This window comes from Aulonocara sp. 'chitande type north' Nkhata Bay, linkage group LG20, assembly GCF_057382095.1.
Source record: "Aulonocara sp. 'chitande type north' Nkhata Bay isolate Kocher_YH1m ecotype deep benthic linkage group LG20, A_spYH_male_GT1.1, whole genome shotgun sequence".
NCBI lineage: Eukaryota > Metazoa > Chordata > Actinopteri > Cichliformes > Cichlidae > Aulonocara > Aulonocara sp. 'chitande type north' Nkhata Bay.
In genome coordinates, this window is record NC_141363.1 from 28199843 (window position 1) to 28211722 (window position 11880).

Below are 11880 nucleotides of genomic sequence, written 5' to 3' on the forward strand. Positions count from 1 at the left end.
ATATAAATCCCTCTATGGCAACAGTCATCATGGAAAATGTCTCCAGCCCAACAAAAGCACTGTTGAAACCACTGTTTAAAGAAAGAGAACAAAACCCAGGAGTTGCCAATAAACTAAAGCACCAGTCAAAAAGCACTAAATCACTAAAACACACCAAAAAAGTTAGTAACAACAGAAACATGGGTGCAGGCACACTGAAAAACTAGTGAGAAAAGCTGACTCTGGAATTGGAGCCAGACTGGACATACTGGGAGAGAAAAAGGAAAAGGGAAAACAATGCAGGAGTAAGTTTCACTACAAAGCAAACTGCATGAATTAGGCCTGTAAAGTCCAAGGTGACGTTATATCATGGCACAGTGTGGCTGTTTAATATATCCCAAAAACGATTCTTTGTACAACAGCAGCCTTGAAAACACTTTATCACAGAGCGCCCTCCTGTGGAACTTTTTGTGTTTTTGTTTTCATTACAACACTTGACTGTAAAAACTGGAAACTCAGACATATGATTCAATACCTTTATGAATTTTATCAAATTTAAAGTTGTTATTGAGTTTTCATATTTCAGATTTACATGGTTAGACAAGCATCCGGAAACCTGAATTTTCTTGTTTACCTAATTACAATATTCCTGTGAGGTTCATAAAACTCTAGTTTCACTGGCAGTTACTTGTACCCTATGAGGATGGGTTAGAAACAGGCAGTTTTTGTGCGTTAGGCAATTGCTAAGCAATCTGCCATACACAAAACTCTGCCGTAACAAATCAAGGATATTTGCTATTAAGATTCAATGTGGCATGCACAATTTAAATATTAAAGAGGGAAAAACTGAAGGTTAGCTGAAACATCACAGCCCTTTAACATGACTCAAGTACAATATTTTAAAAAATAAATTTATATATATTTTAAATGAATTATCAACTATATTTCAAAAGGAGAGGTCATTATTGAGCATGAGGAGATGAAAAGAATAGACTGGCTGCCAAACACCAGTGTCATAGACAGGTGTCTGATTGCACATCCTCCTTTTTGAACTTACACATAAGCTCCATTTAGACTGAGCTTCAACAGCTTCAGATAAAATAAATTGAATATTTTCATTTTTAGCAATAATTAACCTTGAAGTAAGGATTCAGAACATTTTTGAAGTAACAGTTGCCAGTGTTGGAGCATATCAAGTGGTTCGGCAAAATTCTGAAAGTGAAATATCCTCAGTGCATCACAGTTGGGCAATAATAGCAGGAAGTTTGTTGGACAGACAGGCCTTTATTTGTTCACACTGACAAATCTTAATTATTACTCTGATAATTTTGACATTTTACAGAGATGAACAATTGATCTCCACAAAGCCGTCATTTTTTTATCTGACAGGAGGGCTGACAGGAATACTCCCAATATATGAACATGTGACTTTATCACACACACACACACACACACACACACACACACACACACACACACACACACACACACACACACACACAGAAGCTCAATGTTATCAAGCTGGAATTTGTGTGGATTTACGAGAAGATGAATAAAAGTGAGGAGTATTTACTACATGCTTTGGGTGACTAAATGGAGGATGGATAGGTGACGTGAAAACACTACTGACCCTTTATACTGAGCCAATAGCTCACACACTTCTATTAAATCTGTTTATAGAGCCAGTAATCACAGAGGATAGATACTGGAAGCAAACTGAAATGTTAGGAGGAACTAAATCACAGATTACAACACCAGTGGCAGCACCCTGCTGTCTCACACATCGGGATCACGGTCCTGTTGAAACGGGCTAATTGCTAAAGCTCACAGTTGCATTCGTCTATACTCAATATGATCGAAAGGAATGTTATTACACTTGAAAACTGCTCTATTCACGTCTTCTTTTGGTGTGAATGATATGTCAGCAAGGTGCAGCACTCATAACCACAGCAGAGCTTTGTTGTACTACGGCCTGCAGCCACAGAGCACTATAAGAGCACAGCACGACTCTAATCACTACAGCACCAGCATCAAATGTCTGGCTCATTAGCTACAACAGAGTCCACTGTACCAACCATGATGCTTGGAGACAGTTAGCACAGGGTCACTGGCCACTGGGAGGAAGGGGAAGTGAGAGAGCTGGTCAGCCTCGTCCTCCAGACTGGCCACAGCAGAGGACGCCATGGAGTTGGCGTGCTCTGCTGTGGCCAGCACTTTGCCGTTCACATAGCCGCTCACAAGGTAGCAGATCAACTCTATCTTACGGGTATAGTCTGGATGTGCGATATTGATGAACGATGAGAGAGATTGAAGGGGAAAAGAAGACGAAGGAGGACAGAGTTGGGTAAGAGGATTATATAAATTGTGAGGGAATGACTGAATAAGAGACAACAAAAAACAATCCAAAGGAGGCGAGAAATGACAATGGAAAAAAAGTGGAAGGACACATGAGACATGCTTATGTAACAAAAAATCAGCATAAAATTATTGATGGCAAAGAACACATTGAAGTGACATGGAAACACTCGCCTGGTTTGGACAGAGGCATGGGAATAGGATAGTACTTCCTGGATGCTGTTGGAGGACTGTTGACATAATAAAAATACCTTTTATTTATATATGCATATAAAATTAGCCAATGTGATTAGAATACAATTGTTTACACATTTCTAACAAAATCTGCTGCATTAAATATGAATTATCACTGCATGACTGGATCTGCTGTTTCACCCCCACCAACCTGGTCCCGTCCTGATATTCTAACTCTGTAATATGCAACTTCTGTCAGTGTTCTGATACTGGAAACTGAATTTCCTGGAGGAACCACCCGAGGGATTAATAAAGTTCTATCTATGTCTGTGAAGGTTCTCAGTCATCCAGGTCATCGTAGTCAAAGGAGCTTGGAAAGAAAAGCGTCTGGACTTCTTTAAGTTGCTTGAAGACGTTTCACCTCTCATCCGAGAGGCTTCTTCAGTTCTAAGGTCAAATGGTGGAGAGTCCCAGATATAAACCTAGTGGGAGTGACCCCCCAGAGAGGGACAAAAGGACCCCCTGATGATCCTCTAATCGCCTGAGCCAAGGTGGGAAACTGGGCGTGGGTCCCAATCAGCCAGAGTTTCGGGTGAGTTCATTGTGAAACCTGGCCCCACCTTATCATGCGAATTCCTGAGGTCAGATGGCCCAGGATGTGAGTGGGCGTTAAGGCGTCTGGGAAGGGATCTCAAAACTGGATTATAGATGGCAGAGAGTTGGTGTCGTAAACCCCCGCCTCTGTTCAAAGATGGTTGCTCACAGTGGACATAAATGGCTTCTTTCACTCCTCTTTCAAACCATCTGTCCTCTCTGTTGAAAATGTGAACACTGGCATCCTCAAAAGAGTGTCCTTTATCCTTAAGATGCAGATGGACTGCTGAGTCTTGTCCTGTGGAGGTGGCTCTTCTGTGTTGTGCCATGCGCTTGTGAAGTAGCTGTTTGGTCTCTCCAATGTAGAGGTCTGCAGCCACTGTTTGTTTGTTTTCTTTTACCTGCCAGCAACAAACAGACCTCCTTGTTGTCATGGCTACCAAGGACCACTCTTCCTGTGCCAACAAGTCATTGCCTGACAAAACATTATTTCCCATGTTTCCCTGTGTTTTTTTTTAACCTCTTTAGTCTCTAAGTGTGACTGACTTGAAATTGAGATTAAGGACAGTAACCATTTTAGGATCAGTCACTTCTAATGCCTAATCCACCCCAAACAGTAAAAAAAAGGGTGGATGTATGTGTTTGTTTGTTGTTTGTTTGTTTTTGCAGTAGCAGGAGGATGACAGAGACCAGAGGAGGGGGAGACTGTAGGTTCACATGAGTGTGTGTGGGCCCTGCAGACTTAACCCTTTAACTGCCACTTTCTGCTGTCTCCTTGTTCAGAGGGCCCATCATTATGCAGAGAAAGGAATCTGTGTCTCTGGACTAAAATGACTGTACGTGTAGTGCTGTAGAAACAATACTGCCCAAAAACCTTGATGTTTCTATATGTGGAAACCTTCAAGTATGCATATCCTCCTGTAAGGGTAAAGTAATGGGACATTTGCACTTTTTGCATGTAAGCCTGTCGGTCTGAACTGGAAGTTGCACTTGAGCTGTCTTGGCATCTTTCCCTTGTTTGACTCATCAGTTTTGCCCTGAGCTGAACTGCTGCCTCCTTCTCTGTTGTGGTCCTCAGCGGTGGCCAAGATGCTGTAACGTGCATCTGGCTGCAGTGACTCCAGCATCACCTGCTTCTCTCCACCAGGGACCAGCACCTGCAGACAACAAACAACACTATCATCCCAACACAGTCAGAACTCATTTAAAGTTTTGGGACTTATGGAATTTCTGGAATTCTGACACATGACAGCCGGCTGAAGGCCAGAAGAGGTGAAGATGTAATGACTACGACCCACTCACAGTGTGATCCTGGCTATCCGCTCCAGTCAATGCTGTGTAGGACACATGATACTGGGAGACATGGGCATTGGGAGGTACCCAACTGATCACCATGCTGACGGCAGTCTCATCAGAAACCGTGAGGCTGGTCGGGCCTCCACCAGACCCTGCAGCTACCACAGCTAACGACACTTAACCCTCACTTTGTTCCTTTATAGGAGGAAATTATTTTGGCAGCAGAGCAAAGTGTTTTTTTTTAGATAATAAATGTAAAGTATAACAGAGAATTTGATACTTTGATTTGATACTTTAACCTCACTACATTTATTTCATAGCTCAGAGTTCTAGTTATTCAAAGATGAGAATTTAGATGTGAAATTTAACCTTTAAGTGACTAGTACTTTGAGAACTGCCATCAATTACAGAATGAAGTTCATTTACGTACAGGTTATTGTATTAGTAATGCTATATTGTACATAGAGACAAAATATGACATGAAAGGCTGCTGACCACAGAAAAGTAAAAGGTAACTGGGCCTAAAGACTAACGGGAGAGAAACACGCTTTCTGTGATTCTATTTGTGTTTTTGTGGTAATCTTGGATATCTTAGGTTGTCTCATTACTGTCATATATGTCCTATCATTAAAACACTGACTTCTAACAACTAACAGTGTCTCGAAAAAAATTTAATAAATAAACAAATAATATGGATGCATGACTCAAATGCATGACTTTTAACTTGTGTATTTTTTAGGCTGAACACTAGTGCTAATGTGACTTAGGTAAATGGTTTCAGGCTCTCCCCTCCTGAGTTTGAGAAACGTTCAGGATCAGAAAATGTGTGACTCACAGGTGCTGTAGCGTATGGCCACAGCTTCACTCTGAGCTCCATCTCCATAGAGTGCAGACAGTGATATCTGATGCTCCTTAAGACACAGGACAACAGTTTATTGAGATATTATATTTTTTACTTCATAATATGTACTCCAACAATCCAATAGTTCTTCCCCACCTGTCTCAGGTCGCCTCCACTTAGTGAGGTAAGAAACATCATCATCAGCTGCAGCTTCCCAGCGCACCGTGATGTCACTGTCTGAGAAATGTGTTACCCTAAGGTCAGAAGGAGGAGGCACCTTCAATAGAAGAAAAGAATAATATGTATGGGAATTTTTTAAAAATGAGAAAGCTACATTTTGACATCTTTCATTATTAATAACATTTATAGTACTGTGCAAAAGTCGTGAGCCACACGCTGAAGTATTTCTTTGGACATTATCTGGTTTTTCCACTCCTTTTTAGTCCAGTTCTTGTACCTGACCATTTTCTGAGTAATGTTTTTTGTTTGTTTGTTTGTGTAAACACTTTGGCCATTATTGGAGAATTAAAAAGCACCTAAGTCAAGGAATGTGTGTGCACATAACAGAAAACTTGGGAAAGAACCAATTTTAAATCTTTAAGCACTTTGTTACTAGCAGCCTGTCACAAAAACACATTTTGTATAGTGTTTTTTTTTAATCTTGTGAATAAAATGTATACAAATGTGTGTGATTAATCACAGTGTGTTAGTGTGTAATCACCCTGAGACATGCATGCCTGTCTGCTAGTGTCAGATCTAAAGCCATTTCTGATTTGGAGATGCAGGCTGCAGATTCTGTCCAGACTAAACATCCAGTCTTCACTTATCAAATGTGTAAAATTCAAGGCTGATCCTTAAAAGCTCCCAACAACGCAAAAACTGCATAGCCACACAAGTCCCAGCGTTTCCCACAGCAGCAGCAGCAGCTGTGAAAAGAAAGTGGAGAAAGGATGAATGAGTGTGTGCTCTCCGCTCTCCCCCAAGCTGGCGTTGTTCTTGGTAGCCATGACAACGGAGATAGTCCCAGCTTTATAAATAAAGGCCCCAACACCCCAAAACAAACGAAAAAAAAAACCATCGGGATTCCCTGCGCAGACCAGGAATCCCCCTAGCAGACCGAAGCTACTGAGATGATTTTGATTGAGTGAGACTCGAACCATCGACTATCTGTGCTTCAACCTGCCAGGGGCCGCCACATTTGCCGCCACCACATTTTCCGCCACCTGCCGGCAAATGTGGTGTATTTGACTTCTCTGAATACAAATGATTTTTGAAAAGGAAAAATAATAATTTTAATGTGAGGCAAAACATGTATGGTGCTCGTTAAAGATGACATGCCAACTCTCTTCTTCTTCTTTTTTTTTTGTTTGAGAAAGTTTGTTTTCATATTAAACCAGTGTCAGTGACGTCATTCTACACCACTACCACAAGTAAGGAAAAACCTGAATCTGTACATCTTTTTCTTTTATTTTTGTTGTCTAAAACACAAAAATCCCGAAACAGTCAGCTCACAAAGTTGCAGGTTGGTGGGAATTTGGCAGAAAAGCCAATGACTTAAAGCATTTAGGTGCATATATCTTGCCACAAGACATGTGCGCTAAGCTAGCTAAATTAGTTTCTGTTAGCGAATCAAGTTCAAGCTCCTCACATATCATCATCCAGGGTACAGTCATATGCTCATGAGGAGATCCCATGCAGGCAACATTAAGGCAGTGTAACAAGTTAAATATGCACTAATTTTAAGCTATTTCCTAATATCTAACCATTATGATAAATGTTTGCCTGCAACTGACACAGCCAACACAAATGTCATTGACAAAAACAAAACCCTGTGATAACATGTTTTTGTTTTTCTAGAATAGAAGAACCAGATTTTAAAAAGCCAGTAGGAATAAATCTTTTTTGTTACTGCATGATTAGAATGAAGTAACAACAAGTCTGGCTGGAATAAGAAGTGGTAATCTGTGTACTGTGCTAGTGATCTGCATAATTCACCTTAGATGGTCATCTGTTTGGATGGCTGAAGTCGGCTAACGACACAGCTAATTTCATCAGGCTGCTAATGAAACATCTAAAATGATAGATGGTTAACTACACAAGGGAAGCAACAGCATTACAATCACTTGATTTAATTAAAAAATTTCCCCCAAACTTTTGATCCAAATTAGCAAAGTACTGCAACCATCTGAACCTTCTAGGTGTTACATGTTACAGTGTTGCACTCTGGCCAGCTTTAAAAATGGAAAACTCTTTGTGTGGTTTACTCGGTTCTGTAAATGAGGCTCCTTTCATTTGTGAGACTGTTGTTCTTCTCTTCCCTTTTGTCCACCCTTACAAGGTGAAGGTGCTGCCCACCCATGATGCCAGCAAGGTGCGTGCAAGTGGATCCGGCCTTAAAACCACTGGAGTGCCCACCTCTCTGCCAGTGAAGTCACTTGAGCCATGACTTGAGTAAGCACTGTCCTGTTGAGTTTGTGGGCTCAGATGACAGTTATTGTAGAAACGATGTGAAATCATGTTTTAGTTTCTTTGTAAATTATAGTCAAACATACAATGAACTGAGGTATTCTCTTTGGTTAACAGAGCAATACGATAATAAAAGTGGACAAAGCACATCGAGTTGCCACAAATATCTTAGTATATCACACAGTTTACATAGTCGAAAAGGAGTATAAAGAAGTTTACACTCACAAATACTTATTTTCCACCATAATTTGCAAATCAATTCTTTAAAACTCAGACAAGTTAGAGGTAAACCTATCATGAAAATTACAGGCCTCTCTCATCTTTTTAAGTGGGAGAACTTGCACAATTGGTGGCTGACTAAATACTTTTTTGCCCCACTGTATTTGATCCTGTCTCCCTCAATACTATTTAATATCTAAATGCTTGATTCATCATATTATAACAAATGTGCTGTTGTAGCTACTCACAGTGAGTTTGATTCCATTTTTTCCATCTACCAAAGAGAAATAATATCTCTTAGTGGCAGGTGGATCACACACTGATTGTAACACTTTGCATATGAGTGCGTAGGATGAGCATTTTATAACAGCATGTGTTGTTTTTGTTTATGTAAGGAAATACATCAGTTTCCCTTGTATTTTAAATTTGAGTGAAGATCCTAAATTGGCCCCACTCTTGACTTTGAGAAAGGCTGATCTGTGCTGTCCCCACATGAGCACAGTCAGATATAATACAGGCTTTCGGGAGCAGGAAGGCTAAAGGCTGTTTAATGTCTGATGTAACTGTGTCAGACATTTGCGTTCTCACGTGCATGGATAATATCTTGAAAACTTCAGAGCTGCAGTGCATGTGTAAAAGTGGCTAAAAAGCAGTGCATTAACATGTGTTTTGTCTCTTTGCGTAGCTGCTCAGTCCATCCAGACTCCTCTCCATATGCAACAGTGATGCCGGCTCTCTCCAAGTGATTCCTTCATCATCAACATCTGCATCCACGATCCACCAGCTCAACAGCAACATCTGTCAGCTGTGCATCCAACTCGAAGCCTTCGCCTGCTGTGCTCAGGCTCCGGGCCGCGATTTCCGTCCCGTGTTGACGACCTCGCTGTATCCTGTGCTGGAGAAAGCTGGTGAGGAGACGCTGCTGGTTAGCCAGGCGGCGCTGAGCTCCATGTGGGACATCAGTAAGGCCTGTGGATACGCTTCCCTCAAGGAACTGATCAATGAGAACTCTGACTACCTGCTTAATGACATATCACTCAACCTTCAGAGACTCAGCCAGCATCCACAGGTAGTTATGACGTGTTTTTGTTTTTAACCCAAAATGGACACAGAAATAACTGTTGGAGGGTTTACCCGATTTCCTCCTTGATCTGCTTAAGCCTGTGCTGCCCTGAGCTTGTACTGTATTTCATCATAATACTGTCTTGTTGGCCAGGCTCCACCTGTGTTGACAGTTCTGTTGACTCACTCTGACTGCAGCCTGCTGGTCGGGGACATCGTTCAGGATCTGGATGTCAGCTACGAGCACACAGCTGCTCTTTTCTGCACGCACTCATGAAGGCACTGGGTAAGATTTCAACAGTGATGTCAGCTTGAGTCTCACGTATACTGGGAGTCAAAGAGGACAAGGAAGAAAATGTGACTCATTGCATGCTCTGCCACATTTTTTATGTTGCTTAACTTTGTTTTCTGCAGTGCCTTTCAAAGTTTCTATCAGGGAGTACACTTCAGGATGTATAATTTGCTCATTATGAAATTATCAGTATCTTTGGAAACATTTAATACATCGTGATGGTTTAATTGCTGAGTCGTTTTCTGTTGTAGAATTAATATTCATAATAATATTCATACAGAAGTTTTACAAACCCTCACAGTAAAAATGTATGAATTAAATGTTACTGATGGGCTCTTTTCAAAAACATCAGCGTCTGTGTCACACTGATTTTGATCAACTGACTTATTTTATTGTAACCAAACCTATGCTCATATTGTTGTCTTGTTTTTCCTTTAGTGAGGTGGTTTCCTTCCACTTGTAGCAGGACCAGTACATCTGCCAGCTCCAATCAAAGCTCCAGTGACCAGGAAGACCGCAGCATTCGCCAATTCCTGCTGAATTACCGCAAACAGAAAGAACTGGCAGAGGGCATTGGAATAGAGGATGATGACACTGAAGACCGAGGTAATAGGTCTGTCTAAGGGCCAGTGGAATATAAGCTATAGGTTGTAGTGGTGGTTATATTAGATTCAGAGTGTAGAGGAGATGGATCATTGTAATTAAGAGTCATAGAAATCTGAACCTCACTGCTAAACTGGTGGTCTAACTGTACATGTGCTGCCATTGCAGAAGTCCCTCCCACTGAGTGTGAGGATGTGGAAGATATTGGTAGTCCTGATGTGAAAGCAGAGCTTCCCTCCCACCTCAGCATCACTAAGGATGTTAAGGGGCGCTGCATTCATCTGCTGTCTGATCCCAGCCTCAGGCTCTGACTCAAGGTACTGTATCAGTAGTTTTATGTAGAGTCAAATTGTAGGGATGAGTATTGATAAGATTTTCACGATTCCGATTCCATTTTCGATTCTGTTTAACGATTCGATTCTTTATCGATTCTTTTTAAAAAAGGAGAACACTAAGGTCGAATAGCTTTTTTTATATCTTCTCTTTGAACAAGATAGAAATTTAGGAGTAACATGGCCTTACAAACCCAACAGTGAGATCTTAAGAGATCCAGCCTACGGCTCTTCAATGGGTGTCACAGGGTCCCCAGGAAAAAAAATTGTAAATGTAACATAATAAAATAAATATTCTTCTGTAGCAATAACAAAGTGTAACATAAATTATTCTGTAGCAATTACACAAGAATATCCAGTAATGTCCCTGCCTACAATTAAACACATTCACTTACTGAAAATCGGGGCATCTGCTGTGGCAAATGGGTGCAAGCCTTTTACCACAAACTTGGTCACTGCTCGGGGACATTCGTCTATCCTGGCCTGAAAGGAGACGCTACCGGTAGACTGCAGCGACAACTGCCAGCATCTGAGCCAGCCAGACTCTGTCTGTCTCTCTCATCATGGTCACCTAAATGCACAGTAATGGCAGGTTTTGTAATAAGGCAGATCGCGCTAACATAATATGCGCTGTTAGTTGACCTGCCGCATTAATGGGAGAGGACGTGCAAATGTTACCGCTACTGCTGGGTTGAGATTCACGAGCCCAGAGCGGAATTAAAAACATGACATTCATTTAAGGTTATCGTGTGTTTTTTGAGCAAATGCTTTTGCATATTCGTAGTGTTTCCTCCCTTAAATTAAATATCTACTTTGCAAGTATGTCCAAAACACTAAATCATTGGTTAATGAGAGATATCACAATTTTTGGATGCAATCTATTATCCAAATCAGAGGGTGTCTCAAAGATGGTTTATCGAGTTTACTCATTATACATTACCCCAAAAAGTCTTAAAAAGATTAACTCCATAATCTATCAATTCATTTGGCGCAATAAAACACATTACATTAAAAAAATCACAACTCGTCAAAGATTACCCCAAAGGTGGTATAAAGACAATTGATTTTCAATCAGTGGTTGGAGTATTTAAAATTAACTGGATAAAAGCCTTCCTCTTGAAACGTCTGTGAAGGTTCTCAGTCATCCAGGTCATCGTAGTCAAAGGTGCTTGCAAAGAAAAGCGTCTGCACAAGTAACTTAAAGAAGTCCAGACGCTTTTCTTTGCAAGCTCCTTTGACTTCCTCTTGAAACCTGACTCCATATGGTTCCATATCCCTAAAAATATTTTCAAAAAGGTGGGATGGTTGGATTTTCTCCTGAAATGTGATTTTGATATATTGAAGTTGCCTGTGAAACTGTCAGAATAATAATAATAATAATGGATTGGATTTATATAGCGCTTTTCAAGGCACCCAAAGCGCTTTACAATGCCACTATTCATTCACTCTCGCATTCACACACTGGTGGAGGCAAGCTACGGTTGTAGCCACAGCTGCCCTGGGGCAGACTGACAGAAGCGAGGCTGCCATATCGCGCCATCGGCCCCTCTGGCCAACACCAGTAGGCGGGAGGGTAAAGTGTCTTGCCCAAGGACACAACGACCAGGACAGAGAGCCCGGGGATCGAACCGGCGACCTATCATAAGCAGGTCTTGTCTTATTGGAAG

General features: G+C 41.2%; 1 pseudogene; it reads right to left on the reverse strand.

Annotated features, from left to right (window-relative positions):
* Positions 1-1614: 1614 nt before the first annotated feature.
* On the reverse strand, positions 1615-4497 carry LOC147305843 (uncharacterized; annotated as a pseudogene).
* Between the last annotated feature and the right edge of the window lie 7383 nt (positions 4498-11880).